General features: G+C 35.8%; 1 pseudogene; it reads left to right on the top strand.

Annotated features, from left to right (window-relative positions):
• Positions 1-203: 203 nt before the first annotated feature.
• LOC141553847 (GDP-mannose 4,6 dehydratase-like) lies at positions 204-8,157 on the top strand (annotated as a pseudogene).
• Positions 8,158-10,974: the final 2,817 nt, after the last annotated feature.

The following is a 10,974-nucleotide window of genomic DNA, read 5'->3' as shown; positions in this document are numbered from 1 at the left end:
TTTTGCCCCCCTGTTCCCTCTTTGCCCCCTCCTTTTCCTTGTCCTATTCTTCCTATTTCTCCAGGCTTCTCAACCCTCCATTCCTGCAGGAATCACACAGGTTAGATTCTCTGTGCTTCTGGACTCATATTGCATTCCAACCTTGAGGAGATAAGGCACCGAATTGGGATGCTATCTCAGTCACCAAGGAGCCATGTGGCAAGATGGACAAGTCCAGGAAAATGTCCTAATCAGTGGTATCACTGACCAGGATGGTTTGTATTTGGATTAATTCTTCTTGGGAGTGGTGATAAGATCTATGGAATTATCTCAATTACATTCCTTCAATGCCAGTGGATTGGATATCTCTTTAAGAACCCCCAGGTTCATATTGAAGGAAATATAAAATTATATTATGGAACTCTCACCGCAAATACTTGAAGATATTGATGTGAAACTTGCAGAAATCTACTAGTTAGAAGCCTACTCTACAGCTTCTTGATTCAGTGAAGACTTGTGACTTTATCAATTCTGTGAAGTTTTACCAGGTCTTAACAAGTGAACTTTATGGAAAAATACAAGAAATACAGTAAAAGGAGACTAATCCTTTTAATCTTCTCTCACCATTCGAAGTAGCAAAACTATACTTACTGAATTTTGGTGAATTTCTTCGAGGCCTGCAACCTGTTTGTTGTGAATGGTATTTTTTTCAAACATGAGAATCCTGGGATTAATTTTGTAACTGTAATCAAGGAGAGAGAAAGGCCTCTACAGAAAACTAGCCGAGCCCCAAGTGAAGGAGATAAGATTTGGAAAGAGACAGTAAAGGACTTTAATTCCTGGCTGCATTTTGGGATTATTTTTTTTTTTAATTTTTTTTATTATATATATATATATATATATATATATTTTATAATATTATCCCTTGTATTCATTTTTCCAAATTACCCCCCCTCCCTTATTCCCTCCCCCCGATGACAGGCAATACCATACATTTTACATGTGTTACAATATAGTCTAAGTACAATACATGTGTGTGAATATCATTTTCTTGTTGCACAATAAACATTAGAATCCGAAGGTACATGCAACCTGGGCAGACAGATATTAGTGCTAACAATTTACATTCCCCTCCCAGTGTTTCTTCTCTGGGTGTAGCTACCTCTGTCCATCATTGATCAACTGGAAGTGAGTTGGATCTTCTTTATGTTGAAGATTTCCACTTCCATCAGAATACATCCTCATACAGTATCGTTGTTGAAGTATACAGTGATCTTCTGGTTCTGCTCATTTCACTCAGCATCAGTTGATTTAAGTCTCTCCAACCCTCTCTGTATTCCTCCTGCTGGTCATTTCTTACTGAGCAATAATATTCCATAACTTTCATATACCACAATTTACCCAACCATTCTCCAACTGATGGACATCCATTCATCTTCCAGTTTCTAGCTACAACAAAAAGAGCTGCCACAAACATTTTGGCACATATATGTCTCTTTCCGCTCTTTAGTATTTCTTTGGGATATAATCCCAGTAGTAGCGCTGCTGGGTCAAAGGGTATGCACAGTTTGATAACTTTTTGGGCATAATTCCAGATTGCTCTCCAGAATGGCTGGATTCTTTCACAACTCCACCAGCAATGTATTAGTGTCCCAATTTCCCCACATCCCCTCCAACATTTGTCATTATTTGTTCCTGTCATCTTAGCCAATCTGACAGGTGTGTAGTGGTATCTCAGAGTGGTCTTAATTTGCATTTCTCTGATCAGTAGTGATTTGGAACACTCTTTCATGTGAGTGGATATAGTTTCAATTTCTTCCTCTGAGAATTGTCTGTTCATATCCTTTGACCATTTATCAATTGGAGAATGGTTTGGTTTCTTATAAATTATGGTCAGTTCTCTATATATTTTGGAAATGAGACCTTTGTCAGAACCTTTGTTTTTAAAAATATTTTCCCAATTTGTTACTTCCCTTCTAATCTTGTTTGCATTAGTATTATTTGTACAGAAACTTTTTAGTTTGATGTAATCAAAATCTTCTATTTTGTGATCAATAATGATCTCTAGTTCTCCTCTGGTCATAAATTCCTTCCTCCTCCACAAGTCTGAGAGGTAGATTATCCTCTGTTCCTCTAATCTATTTATTATCTCCCTCTTTATGCCTAAATCATGGACCCATTTTGATCTTATCTTGGTATATGGTGTTAAGTGTGGATCCATATCTAATTTCTGCCATACTAATTTCCAGTTTTCCCAACAGTTTTTTCCGAATAATGAATTTTTATCCCTAATGTTGGAATCTTTGGGTTTGTCAAAGATTAGATTGCTATAGATGTACCCTTTTTTGTCCTTTGTATCTAATCTGTTCCACTGATCTACCGGTCTATTTCTTAGCCAATACCAAATGGTTTTGGTGACTGCTGCTATATAATATAGCTTTAGATCAGGTACACTTAGACCACCTTCCTCTGAGTTTTTTTTCATTAGTTCCCTTGCAATTCTTGACCTTTTATTCTTCCATATGAATTTTGTTGTTATTTTTTCTAGGTCATTAAAATAGTTTCTTGGGAGTCTGATTGGTATAGCACTAAATAAATAGATTAGTTTGGGGAGTATTGTCATCTTTATTATATTCGCTCGGCCTATCCAAGAGCACTGAATGTCTTTCCAATTATTTAAATCTGATTTTATTTTTGTGGCAAGTGTTTTGTAATTTTTCTCATATAATTCCTGACTTTTCTTTGGTAGATGGATTCCCAAATATTTTATACTATCAACATTTGTTTGGAATGGAATTTCTCTTTGTATCTCTTGCTGTTGCATTTTGTTAGTGATATATAAAAATGCCGAGGATTTATGTGGATTTATTTTGTATCCTGCCACTTTGCTGAAATTTTGAATTATTTCTAGTAGCTTTTTAGCAGAGTCTTTGGGGTTCTCTAAGTATACCATCATGTCATCTGCAAAAAGTGATAGTTTAATTTCCTCATTTCCTACTCTAATTCCTTGAATCTCTTTCTCGGCTCTTATTGCCGAGGCTAGCGTTTCTAGTACTATATTGAATAGTAATGGTGATAGTGGGCAACCTTGTTTCACTCCTGATCTTACTGGGAAAGGTTGCAGTTTATTTCTATTGCATATTATGCTTACTGACGGTCTTAAATATATACTCCTGATTATTCTAAGGAATAATCCATTTATTCCTATACTCTCAAGAGTTTTTAGTAGGAATGGATGTTGGATTTTGTCAAATGCTTTTTCTGCATCTATTGAGATGATCATATGGTTCTTATTAATTTGATTATTAATATGGTCAATTATATTAATAGTTTTTCCTAATATTAAACCAGCCCTGCATTCCTGGAATAAATCCTACTTGATCATAGTGTATTATCTTGGAGAATGATTTTCTGAAGTCTTTTTGCTAATATCTTATTTAAGATTTTAGCATCAATATTCATTAAGGAGATTGGTCTATAATTTTCTTTCTCAGTTTTCGATCTACCAGGTTTAGGTATCAGTACCATGTCTGTGTCATAAAAGGAATTTGGTAGGACTCCTTCATCCCCTATTTTTTCAAATAATTTATATAACATTGGGGCTAATTGTTCTTTAAATGTTTGGTAGAATTCACATGTGAATCCATCTGGCCCTGGGGATTTTTTCCTGGGGAGTTGATTAATAGCTTGTTCTATTTCTTTTTCTGAAATGGGACTATTTAAGCAATTTATCTCCTCCTCTGTTAATCTAGGGAGCCTATATTTTTGGAGGAAGTCATCCATTTCACTTAAGTTATCAAATTTATTGGCATAAAGTTGGGCAAAGTAACTCCTTATTATTTCTCTAATTTCCTCTTCATTGGTGGAAAGATCCCCCTTTTCATTTGTAAGACTATCAATTTGATTGTCCTCTTTCTTTTTTTTGATCAAATTTACCAAAGGTTTATCTATTTTATTGGCTTTTTCATAAAACCAACTCTTGGTTTTATTTATTAATTCAATAGTTTTTTTACTTTCAATTTTATTGATTTCTCCTTTTAATTTTTGTATTTCGAGTTTAATTTTTGGTTGGGGGTTTATAATTTGGTCTTTTTCTAGCCTTTTAAGTTGTAAGCCCAATTCGTTAATCTTCTCTTTCTCAATTTTCTTCAAATAAGCCTCTAAAGATATAAAATTTCCCCTTATTACCGCTTTAGCTGCATCCCAAAGATTTTGATATGATGTCTCATCATTATCATTATCTTGGGTGAAATTGTTAATTGTTTCTATAATTTGCTCTTTCACCCAGTCATTCTTTAAGATGAGATTATTCAGTTTCCAATTACTTTTTGGTCTATTTACCCCTAACTTTTTACTGAATGTAGCTTTTATTGCATTGTGATCTGAGAAGAAGGCATTTATTATTTCTGCCTTCCTACATTTAATTTTGAGATCTTTATGTCCTAGTATATGGTCAATTTTTGTATAGGATCCATGAACTGCTGAGAAGAAAGTATATTCCTTCCTATTGCCATTCAGTTTTCTCCAAAGGTCTATCATACCTAGTTTTTCTAATGTTCTATTTACTTTTTTAATTTCTTTCTTGTTTGTTTTGTGGTTTGATTTGTCTAAATCTGAGAGTGCAAGGTTGAGATCTCCCACTATTATAGTTTTACTGTCTATTTCTTCTTGCAGTTCTCTTAACTTTTCCTTTAGAAAGTTAGATGCTATACCACTTGGTGCATATATGTTTAGTATTGATATGGCTTCATTATTTATGCTACCTTTCAGCAGGATATAGTTTCCTTCCTTATCTTTTTTAACGAGATCTACTTCTGCTTTTGCTTGATCTGAGATAAGGATAGCTACCCCTGCTTTTTTGGCTTTACCTGAAGCATAATAGGCTCTGTTCCAACCTTTTACCTTTACTCTGTATGTATCTCCCTGCTTTAAGTGTGTTTCCTGTAGGCAACATATTGTAGGGTTCTGCTTTTTGATCCAATCTACTATCCGTCTCCGTTTGATGGGATCGTTCATCCCATTTACATTTACAGTTAAAATTACTAATTCTGTATTTCCTGCCATTGTATTATCCCCAGATTATGCTTTTTTCCCTTGACCCCCCTGATCCCCCTCCCCGATATTTAATTTACAGACCCCCCCTTGTGACGCGCAACCCTCCCTCTTTTTTTTTTTTTTTTAGGATCCCTCCCCCCTCCCTCCAAGTCCCTTCACTTATTCCCCTTTTCCTTTTCCCTTTTCCTCTCCCCCCTTTTAATGAGGTGAGAGAAAATTCTCTGAAAAACAAATATGTTAATTATTTACTCTTTGAGCCTCTTCTGATGAGAGTAAGATTCACACAATGATTCTCCCCCTCACTAAGTTCCCTCAGATATGGTGTATTTTCTATGTCTCTTCCTGGGATGTAGTTTCCCTCTTTTTATCACTCCTTCCCCTTTTTCTGAACCGACCTCCTTCCCTTTACTACACCCCCCTTTTTTTCTTTTATATCAGTAAAATCAAATTATCCTTGAGTATTTTTTATATACCCACAACAGAGTTACAGTTCTCAAGGGTTCTGTGTACCTTTTTCTGTTTCTCTTCAGTCTTGTGGATGTAGATCAAATTTTTTGTTTAAGTCTGGTTTTTTTCTTAGAAACATATAGAATTCCTCTGTTTCATTGAATGACCATCTTTTTCCATGGAAAAAGATGCTAAACTTAGCTGGGTAGTTCATTCTTGGTTGCAGTCCTTGATCTTTTGCCTTACGAAATATCAGGTTCCAGGCCCTTCTATCTTTTAATGTGGAGGCAGCCAGATCTTGGGTGACCCTTATTGTGGCACCTTGGTATTTAAATTGTTTTTTTCTAGCTGCTTGCAGGATTTTCTCCTTTGTGTGGTAATTCTGCAGCTTAGCCACAATATTCCATGGTGTTCTTTTTTTAGGGTCTATTTCAGAAGGAGTTCGATGAATTCTTTCCACATCTACTTTCCCTTCTGTTTCTATTATCTCTGGACAGTTCTCTTTGATAATTTCCTGTAAAATAGAATCTAGGCTCTTTTTTTGGTCATAGTTTTCTGGAAGTCCAATAATCCGCAGATTATCTCTCCTAGATCTATTTTCCAGGTCTATAGATTTTCCCAGTAAGTATTTGACGTTGTTCTCCAGCTTCTCATTTTTTTTGTTTTGTTTGACTGATTCTTGGGTTCTCTGTGAATCATTCATTTCTATTTGTTCCATCCTGACTTTTAAGGAGTTATTTTCTTCTTTCACAGTTTTTAGTTCTTTTTGTAAATGCCCAATTTCGTTTTTAAATGAATTATTTTGCTCTATTGAATTTTTTTCCATTTCCCTAATTTTTTTTTTTGAGAATTATTTTCTTTTTCCAATTCAGAAATTCTATTTTCTTGAGACTTTTTTATCTTTTCCAATTCAGAAATCCTACTTTCCTGTGTTTTTTTAACCTTTTCTAATTCACTAATTTTGTTTCCCTGCATCTCCTGTGAATTCTTTATTTTTTCCAACTCCAATTTCAGGACGTTGTTATTCTCTATCATAACTTCCCTTTCCTTGCCCCATTTTTCTTCGATCTCCCTCAATTTCTTAAGAGCTTCTTCTAGGAGAGAGTTATGTGATGGGGGGCAGGAATCGTTCCCCTTTAGGTTGTTATCTTCTGAATCTTTGCTGTTAACTTCCTCGGGGTTGGGTACCCGCTCTTTCTCTGTATAGAAGGAATCTATAGTTTTTCTAGCTTTTTTGCTCATACTTAAAAAATGTTTTGGGGTCTGTCCCTGGGGTAGGAAATTATTTACTTCTTTACCAGCTTCCTCCCAGACCGGATGGATGCAGTGGCCCCTGCGCCCGCGCTAAGAGAGAACTCTGGGAGAGAGTTCCCCACCCCCTCCCTGGAAGTGCCTCAGAGGTGATTAGCACTGCTGTGCTTTGAGGGCGTAGAATAGTGAAGACAGCAAGAAGCTCAGCCTATGTGTCCGGGTGGGGAGTGGATGTCTGCAGCAGGTGACGTGAGAAGCCCCTGCGCTCAAACTGGAAGTGTCTGCCAGAAACCGGGTCCCTAGTTCAAAGGTTCCGCTTCTCTGGGACTTCCTGGAGCTGAGTTCCACTCCCTCCAGCTAAGCTAGGCAGTGTGTGTTGCCTTGGGCCGTATCCACCCACTTGTCAGTCTCTTAACTATTCTCAGGAGGTAGCTGAGGCCACACCCCCTGGTGCCGAGTCTGCCGATTCACCCCCAGGGTGGGGTTGGGGGGGGAAATCTAATCTGAGTTTTAAAATATTTTGGCTTTCTCTTCTGAACTGCTAAATAATTAGCAGAGAAGAGCTAACAGCCTGTGCCAGATTCCTTTACCTCAGTGGCTTCTCTGATCCCAGAGCCCCTCCCAGCGCAATGGGCGCAGTGTGCCCCTACCCCACCGTCTGTGCTGGTCTTTCTTATTCCTCCCCTGAGAACTGACCTTTCCTGTTGAAACTCCAGATTCTCTTCAGCTGGTAAGTCGTGCTTCCAGTCCTTGTGGTATCTATCAGTCCTGAGCTAATTTTGAGACTTAATTTATCTAATTGGTTGTGAGGGAGTGAGGACGTTCACTGAGTCGTGTGTTTCTTCTCCGCCATCTTGGCTCCGCCCCTCCCGCATTTTGGGATTATTGAACAGAATTGAAACTAAGGCTGCCTCCAGAAGCTCCCCAAAGGATCTGCTCCCACAGAAGGATTGCAATTTAGAGAAACAGAACATCACACCAATCTGTAATTGAGATTCGCCATGGACAATTGGAGAGTTTCAATTTGGGGAATCTGGATCCCAAGAAAAATTGGGGCCATACCAAGGACACTGCTGAGGGTATGCAGCTAATCTTTAGACTGATGAGCCAGAACTTTGTCATTGGGACTGATGAAGTCCACAGTATTTCTGAATTTTTAGTTAAATCATTTTTTTTTACATTGGGAAAATTATTGTGTAGGAAGGAAAGGATAAAAGTGAGGTGTATTGATGTAACGTGAATGGCAAGATCCACGTGACTGTATATCTCAAGTATAAAAGGCCAACTGAAGGGGACTTTCTGCAAAGAGACTGTACTAAAGCGAAACAAAAACTAAACTGGAAATCTACTGTCACATTTGATGAACTGGTGAAAGTCACAGTTGAAGCTGATGTGCATCTGTTGAAGCACAAATTCAGTGCCTAAGATTATGACTTTTGATTCCCATCGGGGCAGCTAGTCTCCTGAAGAGGCATAATTACCTTAGTCAACCCTAAGGTTGAGATGAAGAGTTCACTTTTCTTTCTTGATGTGGTAGAGAAGAGGAAGATTTAGTCACCTCTAACATTAATCCCCCCCATTCTTTGTAGCTATGGATTTTCTCTTATTGTCTGAAAAAAAGTGTAATCTTTCACTCTCAGAAAGACTGCAAAATGAAAACTATTACCATTCCAATGCTTACTTCCACATTATCTCATTATAGATGCTTCATCTGAACAATTTTATGTAATAGATAGGATGATTTTAATTAGAAAGCATTCATTTTACTTAAAATTATGTCATAAGACAACAGAAATAGTGGGCCTTTAAGGTGTATTCTTTTTTCATATTAAATTGGTCTTTCTACAAGTCTATATTAAAAAAAAAAAAACTCAACCAAGTTTATTTTCTCATGCAGAGATTCCCTACACCAATGAAATCATAGGTCAAGTCCCTAATCCTAAATCATTTTAAGCCCTGAAATCAATTAACTAGTTAAGTAAAGAATAAGGAAAATATCTGCTGAGATGGTTTTTAAAATCCATTTAAAAAACAACAACAAAAAAAATAACACTTTTCCAATGTTTGACAGCTCCTTGAAGGTTAGAATCTTTGTTGTATTTCTTTCTTTCTATTCCTACAAAATAAATATATATATATTGTATTGAACTGATAATTATATTTGTTATTTCATACTTAGGAAAGCCATCCTTGTGTCATCAAGCTAAGTTCATTTCTTTTAAACCCTCTGGCTATCAAATTGTAAAAGTTTACATGTTTACATGTAAACATGCCATGTTTACATGGAGTGACTGAATCCATTGTTTTGAGACAATGCTTTGAGGTAGCCAAATTGCTGCCAAGTGGATAGAAGGTTGTGCCTATGATCAGTTACTTAACTCTTGTCCCTCACTTGTAAAATGGAAGTAATAATATCTACCTCACAAGAGTTCTGAGACAATCCCATGAAACAATATTTATAAAAGCAGTAGGTTGAATAGGTCAGAAAATTCCACCCTCTCCTGATTTCCTCCACAAACAAAGTGAAATTGTACCTCAGTGCTAATATAGATGGTAAAGAACAAACAAGACTTGAAGAGGGATAGGTGTCTTTCTAAGACAACCATAGAAGGCATGAAAAAAGAATCCAGGGAGAAAATTCAAATTATGCCCAATGGGTTATCAAACTGTGCATATCTTTTGATATAGGAGTGTTTCTACTGAGCTTGTATCCTAAAGAGATAATAAGGGAGAGAGGGGGCAGCTAGGTGGCACAATGAATAGACCACCATTCCTGAAGTCAGGAGGACCTGAGTTCAAATCTGGTCTCAGATACTTAATATTGGGGAGGGGAGAACTGAAGTGGAGACACTATTCCCTTGCTCAAGAACTAAAGGTGATTACACTATTGAGGTATTATTTAAAAAAACAAACAAACAAATAAATAAATAAATAAGTAAAAACATGAAAAGGAAAAAGAACCTGACCATAGAAAGCTACTGTGGAAACAGGGAAGAGCAAGGTTCATCTTCAGAGGAGGATATTAAAGCAAAACAAAAGAAAACAAAAAATTTCAGCTACTTCAAAATTTAATGTTAAATGACTACTGACTCAAAAATAATTATTAGAAAACTAAAAAAAAAATTAAAATCAAATGCGAGAAATTAAGGAAAAGCAAAAAAAAAAATCAATTCAAGAAAAAAACAAGATCATGAAAAGAAATTCAACCAAATAGAAAAGGAGATCTAGACTCACAAAGAAGAAAAAGATTCTTTGAAAATTACTCTTGATTAAAGAGAAGCCACTGAAATTACAAGTGATCATGAAATAATAAAATAAAACACAAAGAATGAAAAAAAATAGAAGAGAATGTGAAATATCTTATAAGAAAAACAATAGATCCGTAAAACAGATCAAGAAAAGAAAACATAAGAATAATTGGATTACCTGAATGTTGTGACCAAAAAAAAAAAAAAAAAATGAATAAAATAACCTTGATTCAATAATATAAGAAATAATTAAATTGTCCTGAAGTGAAAATTGAAATAGAAAAAAAATCCACTGATCACTACTTCAAAGAAATCATATAAAGAAAAAACAGATAGAAATATTGCTAAATTGAAAAAAAAAACATATCAAAGAGAAAATTTATAAGCAACAAAAACAAAACAATAAACTATTCAAATAAACTGGCACTACAATAAAAATTGCACAGGATTTGTCACATGCTACAATAAAGAGCCAGGGAGGGGAAAAAAAAAATGACACTCATTTCTGAGATGTTCCCAAAAAGAAAGAGATTGATGTGAGCCAGATAAATTGTATTAATTCATATTTTACAGCTTCACAAAAAATGGATTTTTTAAAAAAAAGACTCCAAATGTGTCTTACATATATGTTTAATAATAGCTTTGCTAAGGGGTAATTTGAATCTGGCATGTAAATTGACATCTCTGCTTTTTCTCCACTCCCCTTGTTCCACACATGAGGAATTTTAAAGATCTATTCTCCTCCTCACCCATAATCATAGAAATACAATTGAGTCAAGGGCATTGATTATAAAGAAAGTCATGACCCTAAAGGAGAGCTAGGCAAGAGAGGTGCTATCTCTTGTTACCATTCTTTCACTAGAAATAGCTAGTCAATGTTCCTGTTTTACTAATATGCAAAACAAAACTCTGGGTAAATTAGGTAGCACAGTGGATGGGTTGTCAGGAAAACTCATCGTTATGAGTTCAAATCCTGCCTCACATGCTTACTAGC

This window comes from Sminthopsis crassicaudata, chromosome 1 (assembly GCF_048593235.1).
Source record: "Sminthopsis crassicaudata isolate SCR6 chromosome 1, ASM4859323v1, whole genome shotgun sequence".
Classification (NCBI taxonomy): domain Eukaryota; kingdom Metazoa; phylum Chordata; class Mammalia; order Dasyuromorphia; family Dasyuridae; genus Sminthopsis; species Sminthopsis crassicaudata.
Note: the sequence above shows the minus strand (reverse complement) of the source record. Positions and strands in the feature narration are given on the sequence as shown.